Raw genomic sequence first — 12797 nt, 5'->3', positions numbered from 1 at the left:
AGTTTGGCTACACAAGAAATTAGAAAAAATCTTATGTTTCTGAAACAGAGACCCTATGAAAATGGATCTAAATCAATGAAAATACTGGCGTGGAAACTAAAACAAAAATAGCAGAAAATACAATTCATAGAATAAGCGATCCAAGAACAAAAGTGATAAAAAAATAAGCTAAGTGAAATTCAAGAAGCTTTTGAAATGTTTTACAAAACTCTATATTCCAAAGTTCCAGGGGGAAGCATAACCCAAACTGTCACCTTCCTGAATTCTTTAGAGTTACCCACCTTAAGCAAAGAACAAAATAGAATGATGACTGCTGACATAACTGAAGCTGAACTAAAAACTGCAATTAGTAGGCTTAAATTAAGCAAGTCACCAGGATCAGATGGATATACGGCAGAGTGGTATAAAGAGTTTAGAAATGAGGTAATTCCTATTTTACTCCTCACACTGAACCTAAGAAAGGCGCAAATGCCACCCAGCTGGAAGGAGGCAATAATCTCAACTATACCAAAAGGCGGCAAGGATAAAATGGAATGTGGGTCATTTAAACCAATATCTGTTCTTAATGTGGATTATAGAATATTTACTTCCATCATGGCCAAACGATTAGAAGAGTTTCTACCCACACTGATAAATAATGATCAGACAGGTTTTATACAACAACGCCAAACACAAGACAATATATGACGGACACTTCACATTATGGATCATATTTAAAAAAATGAAATCGAAGCAATAGTGATAAGCGTGGACACTGAAAAGGCATTTGATTTGGTTAATTGGAATTTTCTTTACAGAGTTTTACATAGATTTGGTCTACATGACACAATTATTAAAACTGTACAGGCACTATATGACAATCCTACTGCCAGGATTAAAATCAATGGATATTTATCTAATAGCTTTACCCTAGAAAGGGGCACGAGACAGGGTTGTGCATGGCCACCGCTACTCTTGGCATTATATCAGGAACCATTAGCTCAATACATCAGACAAAATGAAGATATCAGGGGAATTACTATTAAAGGGACAGAGCATAAATTGGCCTGTTACGCGGATGACATTTTGATCTATCTAGGGCAACCAACATACTCTTTACCTAAATTGATGCAATCCTTTGAATAATATGGCCAATTATCAGGATACAAGATAAACATAGATAAAACCCAGCTACTTTAATATAACTATAGCCCAGCAAGAGAAATTGGAAGTAGGTATCCTTGGGCATGGCAAACAAGAGTCCAAAATTATCAGAATGCAATTATCAGCCTATATATAAAAAAATTAAGGAAGATATAACAAGATGGAACCTAATTCCTTTTCTTGGTCTCAGTTCCAGGATTGAATCTATTAAAATGAATATACTACCCAGACTACTATATCTCTTTCAGACCCTACCAATAGAGATTAACCAAAATCAATTCAATGAATGGAACAAGATGCTATCAAGATATATATGGCAAGGTAAAAGGCCTAGGGTTGGTCTCAAAACTTTGCAATTAGCCAAGGAAAAGGGGGGATGGGGCCTACCTTCTCTCAGAGATTATTATTTTTCAGCACAGTTGAGAGCTGTGATATGCTGGTGCAACCCATCATATGGCGCTCAATGGAAAAACATTGAGGAGAGGATACTTTCCATCCCCATACAGGCAATTTTGGCTGATAACAACCTACAAAGTTACTTAAATAATATTGACAACCCGTGGGAGAAATGGACTATTAAAATATAGAAAACTATTATAAAAGAATATAAACTAGACAGAGACATTGCAATTCTTAAATGGTGTGCATATGACTCGGATTTTACGCCGAATAAACTGGATGCTAGATTTAAGGACTGGACAGTTAGAGGAATAACAGCTATTTGCAATATAATGAAAGAAGGAACACTGTTCAGTTTTGAAATGCTCAAAGAGAAACACTTATTAGAAAAACAAGACTTTTACCAGTATTTACAGATGCAAGAGTATGTTAATAGGACAGTTAAAAATGTAACCAAGGCAAGTTCATGTCTGATAGAGCTACTTAGAAAAACATATAATTCAGACAACGGTAGTAGAATAATTTCAAGCGTTTATAAGGGTTTGTCAAATCTTAAAACACATTCAACTTCATACATTAAAACAAAATGGGAGAAGGAAGGAGGGATAATAATATCTGAGGAAGACTGGACAATAATATGGAGGTATCAATGGAAGTGTACCAGTTCACAGAAATGGAGGGAGTTCGGGTGGAAAAACTTGATAAGATATTTTATTACACCCTCTCAGAAATCCCATTATAATAGTAACTCCCCTGCTTGCTGGAGAAATTGTGGAAATCAAAATGCAAACCATTATCATATTTTCTGGGAATGCCCCGTTATCAAACACTATTGGAGTGGGATACATAATGCCCTACAAGACATCTTTAAATGTGAAATACCCTTAGAGAGTAAGACCATATATTTTAGGTATATACCTCAAGAATGGTTGAAAAGAAATAAATATTTAATGAATGTACTGTTGGTGGCTCATAAAAAGACTCTTACCAGGAAATGGTTATCTCAGGAGAGCCCAACTTTAAATGTATGGATGGAAATTACAATGGACAATTACAAAATGGAGAAGATAATAGCATCTGTTAATCATAAGTTGGAACAATTTTATTCATACTGGAAAAAATGTTTTAACTACATAACACCTCATAGGCCTTATTTTATTCTCACAAGTCAATGGATATGTTGTAAAAAAAAATCACTCCCTACTCTGTACATAGTTTTCTTCTTTCAATTGTTCTTTCTTTCCTCTCCTTTCTGTAAGTGTATACCTCAGATAAATATTATGTGGAGATTTGTGACAAATATGATTATATGATATATATGTACAGTATCTGAAATACATCTGATAGAAATGTTTGTTTGATGATGAAATTTAATAAAAAATAAATTACAAAAAAAAAAGAGATCGGATATTAGGATTCTCTACCCGGGAGGCTATGGAAGTTCAGCCATCAAATTCATTCAAAACAGAAAATAGAGTTGAAGGTTTTAAGGAAATTGGATGTTGCTACCTTTCAGCATTAAGACTGAAGATTGGTCATGAACTTCAAGAGCCAAATGGCTCTCTCCTGCTCCTACTTCCTCTGTTCTGGAAATGTCAATGATCATTATGTTTATGAGTTCCAAAGCAATCTAATGCTGTAATTACTTCAAGGTGGTCTAGGCCTCAATTGTCAATATCAGAAACAGACATTAACCTGGATCTTGAGGCAATTTTCTTGATTAGGAACTACTGTTCCTCCATTCAAGAGAGAACATCTTAAAACTTCAGAATACTACATTGTAAAATATAGCAGCTTAGCAATCAGGATAATTTACTAATAAGTTTAGTGTTGATTATAAAAAAAAATGATGCAATATTCAGTTGAGACAGGAATGACAAAAATCATCAATAAGAAAGACTAATGATACAGATGAGATTAATTATCTTAGTTACAACTTTCAGTTTGAACCTAGCTATTGATGAATCAGTCACCACAGGGACATGGCTGTAGATAAAACGTTTCAGATTGCTGGGACATTAGGCCCAATTCTGGGGCAAGAGGAACCTGCTCTGAACAACTCAACATTACGGGGTAATATTCTCACAAAAAAGCTTCATGGGAGTATTTCAAGCAGCAAAAGGAAAGGCTCTAGCATTTATCAGTAGAAAATGTGAAGCAGCACTGATGGAGGAAGATGTTATAATGATGGATAGGGAGTGAGTCTTGAGGTATAAAAGACAGAATTTATTTGATTAGAGTTAAGGAGGAGGACACTGTCAAACACCTGCGGTTATTCAATATATTACCAAAAATTAAGATAAAAGAACAAATCTGTCAGAAAATTACAAACCTTTGTGTGGAATATTAAAAAATATATTCAGAAGGATTTCCTCATGTTTTCAGCTTTATGATGAAGCAAGATGAATAACTTAACTACTGCATGGTTCATGAAACAGAATCAATCAGGGCTTTCAAAACAAGACGACCGACACCCGAGGGAGAACAATGTGCAGAATGACAGAGAAATAAGGGTTAAGTAAACCTGATAGAATCATTCTACACTGGTGTAGACTATATGGGCAAGTCAGCCTCCTTCTATGCTATTATCTTAACACAGGTCGACCTTCACTAATCCAGCACCATTGGGATCTGAGGAGTGCCAGATTAGTGAACATGTCCAATTACAGAAGGATCACATTAAGCATAATCACTGCTGGATTATTGAAGGAACCGGATTACAGGTAGTCTGATTAGTGAAGGTCGACCTGTATAATGATTAGTAGACAGCAATTCATAAATGGATACTCCTCTAATTGCACTATTCCTCCATTCCCTCATAGGGAGAGATGTCTACAATTGCTCTTAATAAATCCAATTTCCCAGCTCATTCTCCACACACTTACTTCCTCTAGAGCACACTATTTATCTCCACCAATTTATGAACTGCTTCCTCATCTGGTACAATCTCCCCACATGAATCTTCGAGAACAATGTCACCTCAATTTCATTAGTGAGATCTTTCCATGGCATTAATCTGCCACAAAAGGTGACTGTAACAATCCCCTATACACAAAAGTGCTTTTTAAACATCATCTAAATATCTTAACAATGACTTATTCAAATACATACATCCAAAAATATTCAGTATAAAGCAACACAAATTAAACATTAATATAAATAGAAGATTAAAAGCAATTAAAGGCATACATACAAAATAAATTCACCAAACTAAGAATTAATCCAGTGCAGGTATTTCTCTCCTTAGAAATTAATGCAGAGAATCATCCTCTGGCAAAGTCATCTTGAAAAACATGTTCATTTGAGCAAATACTAGGAAACTGCTATACTTCTGCACTCCCTCCACAAGAATTCAGCAGACTGTAGATGAAGAAATGCTAGTGAACAGCCAGTCTAGACTTTCATATTCATGCACATCAGGAAATCCTGACCTTGGCGACACTTACGAGGGGAATTACCAGCAATTGTATTGCTGAGCCAATATCACAGAATCACAGAATATCACAGTATTAACATCCACTGGGCAAACAGAATTCGTAAAAGTACTGTAGAGGTTAAGTTTGCTGAAGATTTCAGGGATCAACTGGAGAAAAGACAATCTAGCAGAGTTAATTAGGATATTAATAAGGATCCTCAAAGGAAAAGAGCTCATAATATAAATAGAGTACATGCAGTTTAAGTGAGAAGTAGTTCAATAAGAAACAACTATTAAAGAAGCAAAATATGTAGGTTATGGCAAGGGCTAGGTTTGGAAATATTTAAAAAACATTATTGCTCTAGAAATGAAACATACAGTTAAAGCAGTAACTGAAAATCCTCATTTGGGAGCTAAGGAATGCTAATAAACAGAGATACCATGAGGATTAAGTCGTTAGTTCCTAGAAAGTGGGAACACAAGTAGATAGGATGGTGAAAGTGGTGTACAGCATGCTTACCTTCATCAGTTGGATCCTAGAATATAAAAGCTGGGATATAATGTTGCAATCTTAGAAAACACTTGCAGTACTTTGTTCATTTCTATTTGACAAAATATTGTTTGCCCTGGAAACAGTGCAGAAGAGATTCACCAGGATGTTAATTGGATTGGAGGATATGAATATGCTACTTTTCTTCCCCGTAGTGTAGGAGGCTGAAGGATCACCTGTTCAGAGGTATTTCAAATTTAACAAGGGCTAGATAGGGTAGATAAAATGCTTTTCCCCATGATAGTTGTATCAAAAATAAGAGCGAACAGGTGTAAGGTGAGGAGAATGAGTTTTAAAAGAGACAGTACAGGAAATCACACAGAGTGGACTATGTCCTGAACTCACAGCCAGAGGAAATTGTAGGAATTAGAGACAATCACTAAACTTAAAGAAATTTTTGGCAGGTGCTAGAACAGGCAAGGCATAGAACAATAAGCACTTAATTGCAGGTAATGGGATTAGTGTAGATGGGCAAAAAATTAATAGTGGACATGTGGGTCAAAGGTCCTGGTCCTGTGTTATACAACTCTATTTAAACGTACATATTGTAGACACAACACTGCAAAAATAAAAACGTGATGAATTTGTAACCAACAATGAAAGTTCAGAATCATATTAAAGGGCTTTTATATGATTATATATGAATAATTGATAGAATTTTAGAAGGCAAAGAATGACCAATTTTTGATAAAGGAGATAAAAGATCATTAAAAAAATTTAAAACTTTCTGCATTATTTTAAAGTTATTAAAATAACAGTGAATCCTGTTGAGTTTATGGCAAGAAGGATTATAGAAACACAAAGAATATTCAAGTGATTCAGCAGTTTTTTTAATGTCTGTACATGAGCATCTTTAAGAGTTTAAAGTAACTCATTACAGGTTTCCTCCGCTATCCGAAAGTACAGCCTTCCTATGAAACCTTTTGTAAGCCGAAATAGCGTAAAGCGAAGAAGCAATTACCATTCATTTATAAGGGAGAAATTTTTGAGTGTTTCCAGACCCAAAAAAAACCCACTAAATCATACCAAATAACACATAAAACCTAAAATAGCACTAACATATAGTAAAAGCAGAAATGATATGATAAATACACAGCCTATATAAAGTAGAAATAATGTACATACAGTGTAGTTTCACTTATCAGAAATGGGAAGATAGCGAGCACACTGGAAGCTTCATGCAGTTTTCTATCATACAGTTCTTTGCAAGCACTCAAAGCATCCTGCAAACCTGCCCTAAACCTATGTGCCCTTTCAAAATTAAAGCCATATTTTTTTGCAATCATTGCAGCACCGTCAATCGTAGCGAAAATCTCACGCAGTTCAAAGCTATGGCGGCTCGCTGCAAAACAAACGCTAAACGCTATTTTCGTTTTTCGTCTTTTTTCGTAAAAGCGCAAATCCTCTTCGGATTTCTTTCGGCCAGCAAAAACAGGTACTAATGTAGGTCTTTCGTAAAAGCAAAGTGGCATAAAGCAAACTTTCGAAAAGCGGGGGATACCTGTACATAAAAACAAAGTACCAGGGAAACTAAAGGTGGCCTAAAGTAGGGAAATTGCCTGTATCTGCATACAAAAAGTCCTAGACAACACTCTGACATGCACAAGTGGCAGGTAAAATCCACAACACAGGGGTGTCACACAACTGAAATCTCCAGCAGCAAGGTCCAACAACATTATCATCACCGGGATCCCAATCAGCAATGTTCTAGAAATCACCATTGACCTGAAATTCAATGCACAGATACTATCTGCAAGAGAAGATCAGAGACTTGGTATCTTTATGAATCTATGTATGATCTTTCTATTATTTTAAAATCTATAAATTCTTCTTATTTACAAACTTTTCATTTCTTTTGCTCTATTCATTTCCTCTGAAAGAGAAAAGTTTATTTGGACTTAAAACAATCTACCACACACAGTAATGGAAATTTTCCACAAATAAAATTATAAGAGAATTAAACAAAAAGAAAAATAAACAAGTGCCCAAACAGGAAAAAGTTATACAAATTAAAAGTTATAATTAAAATTTTTAGCCTCATTTTCTCCTTCACATAAACCCCAACATTCATAACCCATTATCAACTTACATACTTATGCTTTATCTTCCAATTGCTAATTTGAGAACATGTAGTGTGCAAAATATTACATCAAAAACTGTATTAATTGCACATTAGTTAATACCTTATCTTTCAATTTTACTTCACATAACTGAATTCAAAACTTCAGTAAAAGATCTAATAACTACTCTTTTTCCAAAGTCATAACTGCATTATACTCAAGAAGTACCTCTTCGTACATTTCGCCATTGAATTTAAATATTTAATAGCTTTGCTATATAAACAATAAATTTGTCTCCACCAAACCATCCAAAAATCTAAGCTATAATCATCAGATTTCAAAATCTGATTAAGATCATGGGAGATACAGCCAGTAAGTAGAGACACTATTCCCATCAGACAGACCCTGGAGCACAAGACAGAAGGCAGAGTGGGACAACCATGGAGAAAACATATCATACATATAGTGTTTAGATTGGAGTTCATTGTGTAAGGGAGAAGGAAGCACACTTAGTAATTTCAGAAGGGAACTGGATCAACATTAAGGGGAAAATCTGGGGGAAAGAGGAAAAAATGCCAGGACTGGTAAAAAATTCAATGGGTCAAGGAGCCTCCTCACAACCCACAACATCTTTTGATTCCATTTTGTGATCAGTAACATCCTCAAACAAAAAGAGTTACTCCACATTTAGTGGAAAATATGGAAAATTAATTTTTCATACAATTTTCCAGCACATCTTCATAAACTGCTGCTGATCTGTGCAGTTCAAGCTCAATTAACACTGAATAGCTTAGTTTTCACTGAATTATTATGGGTCTTATGCAAGCACTTTTATAATAGTAAGTGACATGTGACATGTACATCAATAATTTCTCTCAATATTTTCCCAATAACCTTTCAGGTTTTTGGTTACCTGTTGATCTAGGATCATCTGCTGTCATACTCTTCTCAAGTATCAGTTTAACTGGTGCTCTATTGTTCCCCCTTCAAAATCAGACAGCAGAAAAGACAAAACATTATGATGATAATTCTATTTATAGAAGTGGAATTTTAGTATTAAAATTATCCTGCAGGTTACAACTTCTAAAAACAACAGAATTGTCTGCCACACAGAAAGACTAAGAAAGGTTCACATAAATTCTGTAGAGAAAAGTCTACAGAATTCTGTGGCTAAATCCCCCCAAAGGAACTCCTACAAATATTTCCATTTCCTTCCAAGGATCTTTGACCTGAAATGTTACTTTTTTTTGACAGATTAATCCCGATCGGCTGAATGTTTATCATGTTTTCTGCTTTCTCAGATTTCCAGCAGAGAAGACTTTTGATTTCCATTCAAATATTTCTCAGCTCTTTCCACCTATAACTTTCTAAACACTTATGTAACTAGTCAGATTTATTTATCATTTGTGCATCGAAACAGAGTGAAACGTGTCCTTTGCGTTAACTAACACAATCTAGGATGTGCTTGGGACAGCCCACAAGTGTCGACACACATTCAGGCACCAACATACCATGTCTTTAGTGCCTGGCAGAACAACACTGAACACACCAAAAACAGAACACAACAAGCAACAAAAAAACATGACAGCAAATCAAGCTCCTTTCATTCCTCCCTGCCACCACCCACACGGAGAATATTCCAACCCTAAGACCCTCTGAGCCTCCTACAACAAAGCTTTACCTATCAGGCTTCAACTTCTGGCTGACCTTCAATCTGTGCTGTCAACCCCCAGACTTGCCAATAACAGGACTCCAAACTCCAGGCTCACCAACCCACCCATCCTCGTGCCCCTTGCTCACATGGACATCCAATCCTGGGACCCACTAACCGAGGACATCCACATCACTGGCCTTCAAGTGTGAGCAGAGGACTGGACTCAGGGTATCTTTCATCCCATACCCACATCGCAGGCCTTTGAGTGCACAATAGAGGCCTGGACTCCGGATGTCCTTTGTCCCAATCTTAAATATCATTAATTTTCTTGAATATTATTAAACTTCTCTCCGATGATCATCTTGATGAACTATTCTTGTATGGAAAACCTAACACACAAAGGCAGCTATTGGAAATGAAGTCATTACAACAACTTCTAACTCAATGTCAGCAAGACCAAAAGCTGATTATAGACTTCAGAAAGAAACCAGAGGACACTGAGCCAGTCCTCAATCAGAGGATCAGAGGTGGAGGGTTAGCTACTTTAAATTCCTCAGTATTATTATTTCAGAGGACCAGACCTGGGCCCAGTACACAAGTATAATTATGAAGAAAGCACGGCTGCCCCTCTACTTCCTTCACAGGTTATGGAGATTTAGCATGGCATTTAAGACTTTGACAAACTTCTACAGATGTGTGATGGAGAGTATACTGACTGGCTGCATCACAGCCAAGTATGGAAACACCTACAGAAAGTAGTGGATACAGCCCAGTCCATCACAGGTAGAGTCCTCCCAAACACTGAGCACATCTACATGAAATGCTGTCACAGGAAAGCAGCATCCATCATCAGGGACCCTCATCACCCAGGTCATGCTCTCTTCTTGCTGCTGCCATCAGAACGAAGGTGAAGGAACCTCAGGACACATACCACCAGGCCAACTTTATTCAGTTTCATTTGTTCCATCACTGAAATGTTCCCACAACCTATGGGCTTACTTTCAAGAACTCTTAATCTCATGTTCTTGATATTTATTACATATTTAATTCTTCTCTTTGTATTTGCACTCTGGGTGAACACACTATTTTGTGATCTGTCATTGATTCTGTATGATTATTACTCTATAGATTTATTGAGTATGCCCGGAAGAAAATGAATCTCGGGGCTGTAAACAGTGACAAATATGTACTTCCATAATAAAATTTACTTTGAACTTTTAATCTAATAAAAGTTTGAAATACAGCTTCACTATGCTTGTGAAAAAGTCACAGGATTTTTATTTTCCCCCCACAACATGAACACAATTTATATCACAGCCACCAATCTCTAAAATCTATACAAGGCACAAAAGTATTTAATATCCAGACCAAAATAAATGCACTGAAATATACCACCAAACAAAAAGGACTAACTTTGTGAACGTAGAATCTTGAATGGAAAAGATCAAAATCAGGTTTATTATCACAGTCTCATATGATGTGAAATTTGCTTTGCAGCAGCAGAACAGTTAAAGACATAAAATTGCTATAAACTACAAAATAAATTAAGTGGTGCAAAAAGAAGAGAAAAGAACAGGTAGTGGTGCTCATGGATTGTTCGGAAATCTGATGGAGTGGAGCAATCTGTTCCTGGATGGTTCTTGAGGCTCCTGAAGCCTTGAGACCTACAACCCTGGATGGCAAGGGTTCTTTAATGGTATATGCTGTCTCCTTAAAACACTGTCTCTTAATAACGAACCTGATGCCACGATGCAGTTAGCTGAGTCTACAACCCTCTGCAGCCGCGTGCGATTCAGTGCATTCGAGCCTCCACACCATGCAACCCATTCACTTACATCTGTAGACATTCGCAAGAGCTTCTGGTGACATACCAAACCTCTTCTTAACAAAATAGAGCGCTGGTATGCCTTCTTCATGATTACATCAATGTGTGGATTAGCTGCTTCTGGGTGTCAGCTTAGGTATCATAAACATCACATCCTAGGTGTGATCGCCGTATAACGCTGCTCCCTCATCTTCATGAGAGGTGGGGGGAGGTGGAGGTCTTATTGTGATGAGTGGATACATTTGCCTGAGCTGGACATTTGGAATGATCTCTGTTATAATTTATGATTCTATGATCAACATAGCAATAAAATGAAAAATATGAAGGCAACTGGGTGAAATTTATCGTTATAGTCATCCACACCTATAAAATACTTCAGTTCAGACCAGTTTTAGAGGTCCAATCTCTAAAACCTTCCAAAGAAGTGAAGCCATTAGACCAAATTGAATTCTCAATTAATTGGCTACTGGAAAATAATTATAATAGCTATTAAGCACAAAGAAAAATGAAAAGTCACGCCATATAATGTTTCATTCAAGGATGCAATAAACTCAGCAGTGAACTCATCCAAAATTTGCTGATTACAGCACAGCTACTAAATACATAGCTTCATATATTTCAGTTCTCTTTTGTATCCGTTCACTTAATTTCAAAGGTGTTGACCTAGCCCAAACTACGTTTGCTTTTAAAAAAATTAAACTTAAAGACACAATTCATTCAAAACTTAAACCTTTCTTTAATAGGTATTGGCGGTCATGAAAGTGAAGGGGCGAGGAAACAAAAAGCATGCATACAAGTAAAATTTATCCTTGCAGAAGTGTAACTAAATTACTGCTGTAATTTAGCGCTCTTAACTTCAATAGGTCGAAGGGGGAGGGGTTCATGGATCTACATTTAAAGAACTCCGCAGCGAAACGTGCCACTATCGCACTTCTGCGATTCTATTGCACCAACACTGTAGTTTCGGAGCTGTCGACTAACACAACGACAGAAAGAAAGTGCGCGGTTCATCCACGCCGGACTGCCGCTAATGAATTAGCCAGAAAGGCCGCGCAGCCTTACCAAGGACGGGCTGAACTGAATTACGTACCTCACCACATCCGCTAGAAGAAAAAAGTTTTTAAAAGTAAAAGAAAACAGAAGAGTTAAACACCTCGTTACAGATTTAAAAGGGGCTAACCGTGACTGTGAGCGGTGTGAAGGAGGGGTGTTTGCCGACAGTCTGTCACGGTCTCAGTGCCATAGTTGCTCCAGTACCGCAGCACTCAGGTACGTCACCACGTAACTACCGCCGGCTCACGAACTGCAAGAGCGCAACCAAAACTCAGCGGCAAGTGGAACAGCTCTGATTGACAACCGAACTGACCACTAGACCGATCAGCTCTGCTCCCGGAATGCGCAACAACCAATCGCCGGCATCAGGAGGCGGAAAGTCTTTCTCCAAGTTGGGACTGGTCTCTCGGGTGTGGAGGGTGTGTGATTTTCTCTTCCTAACTGCGCGTTTTAGTGTTAATGTTACAGAAAAGCATGCTGGTTGTAAAATAATTCAAAACGTTTTTAAAGATAGGATTTTAATCAGTCCCACAAACTGGAGCCTTCGTATCGAGCAACCTTTCCTTCAATATCAATATTTGTATTGCAGATTTATTACTTCGTTATATCCTCATTCTTACCCATTATTTCTGATGTTCCCATGGCTAGACATAAATGTGATTCCCAGGTGATAATTTCTTCCCTTCACCGAAGAAACA

The 12797-nt window shown here is 37.0% G+C and overlaps 1 protein-coding gene across 6 annotated transcripts in view; it reads right to left on the bottom strand.

The window, feature by feature from the left end:
• LOC140200470 (mitogen-activated protein kinase 9) overlaps positions 1-12359 on the bottom strand; it is a 60485-nt gene extending 48126 nt beyond the window's left edge. For 3 of the 6 annotated variants that reach the window (XM_072263834.1, XM_072263835.1, XM_072263836.1), the window contains exon 1: positions 12227-12359. The gene's annotated coding sequence lies outside the window, so the exon portion shown is untranslated. The other 3 variants (XM_072263829.1, XM_072263828.1, XM_072263833.1) reach the window with 3 other exon arrangements.
• Between the last annotated feature and the right edge of the window lie 438 nt (positions 12360-12797).

The sequence above is a fragment of the Mobula birostris genome, chromosome 7, assembly GCF_030028105.1.
Source record: "Mobula birostris isolate sMobBir1 chromosome 7, sMobBir1.hap1, whole genome shotgun sequence".
Lineage (NCBI taxonomy): Eukaryota > Metazoa > Chordata > Chondrichthyes > Myliobatiformes > Myliobatidae > Mobula > Mobula birostris.
This window is presented reverse-complemented; position numbering and strand designations above follow the sequence as displayed.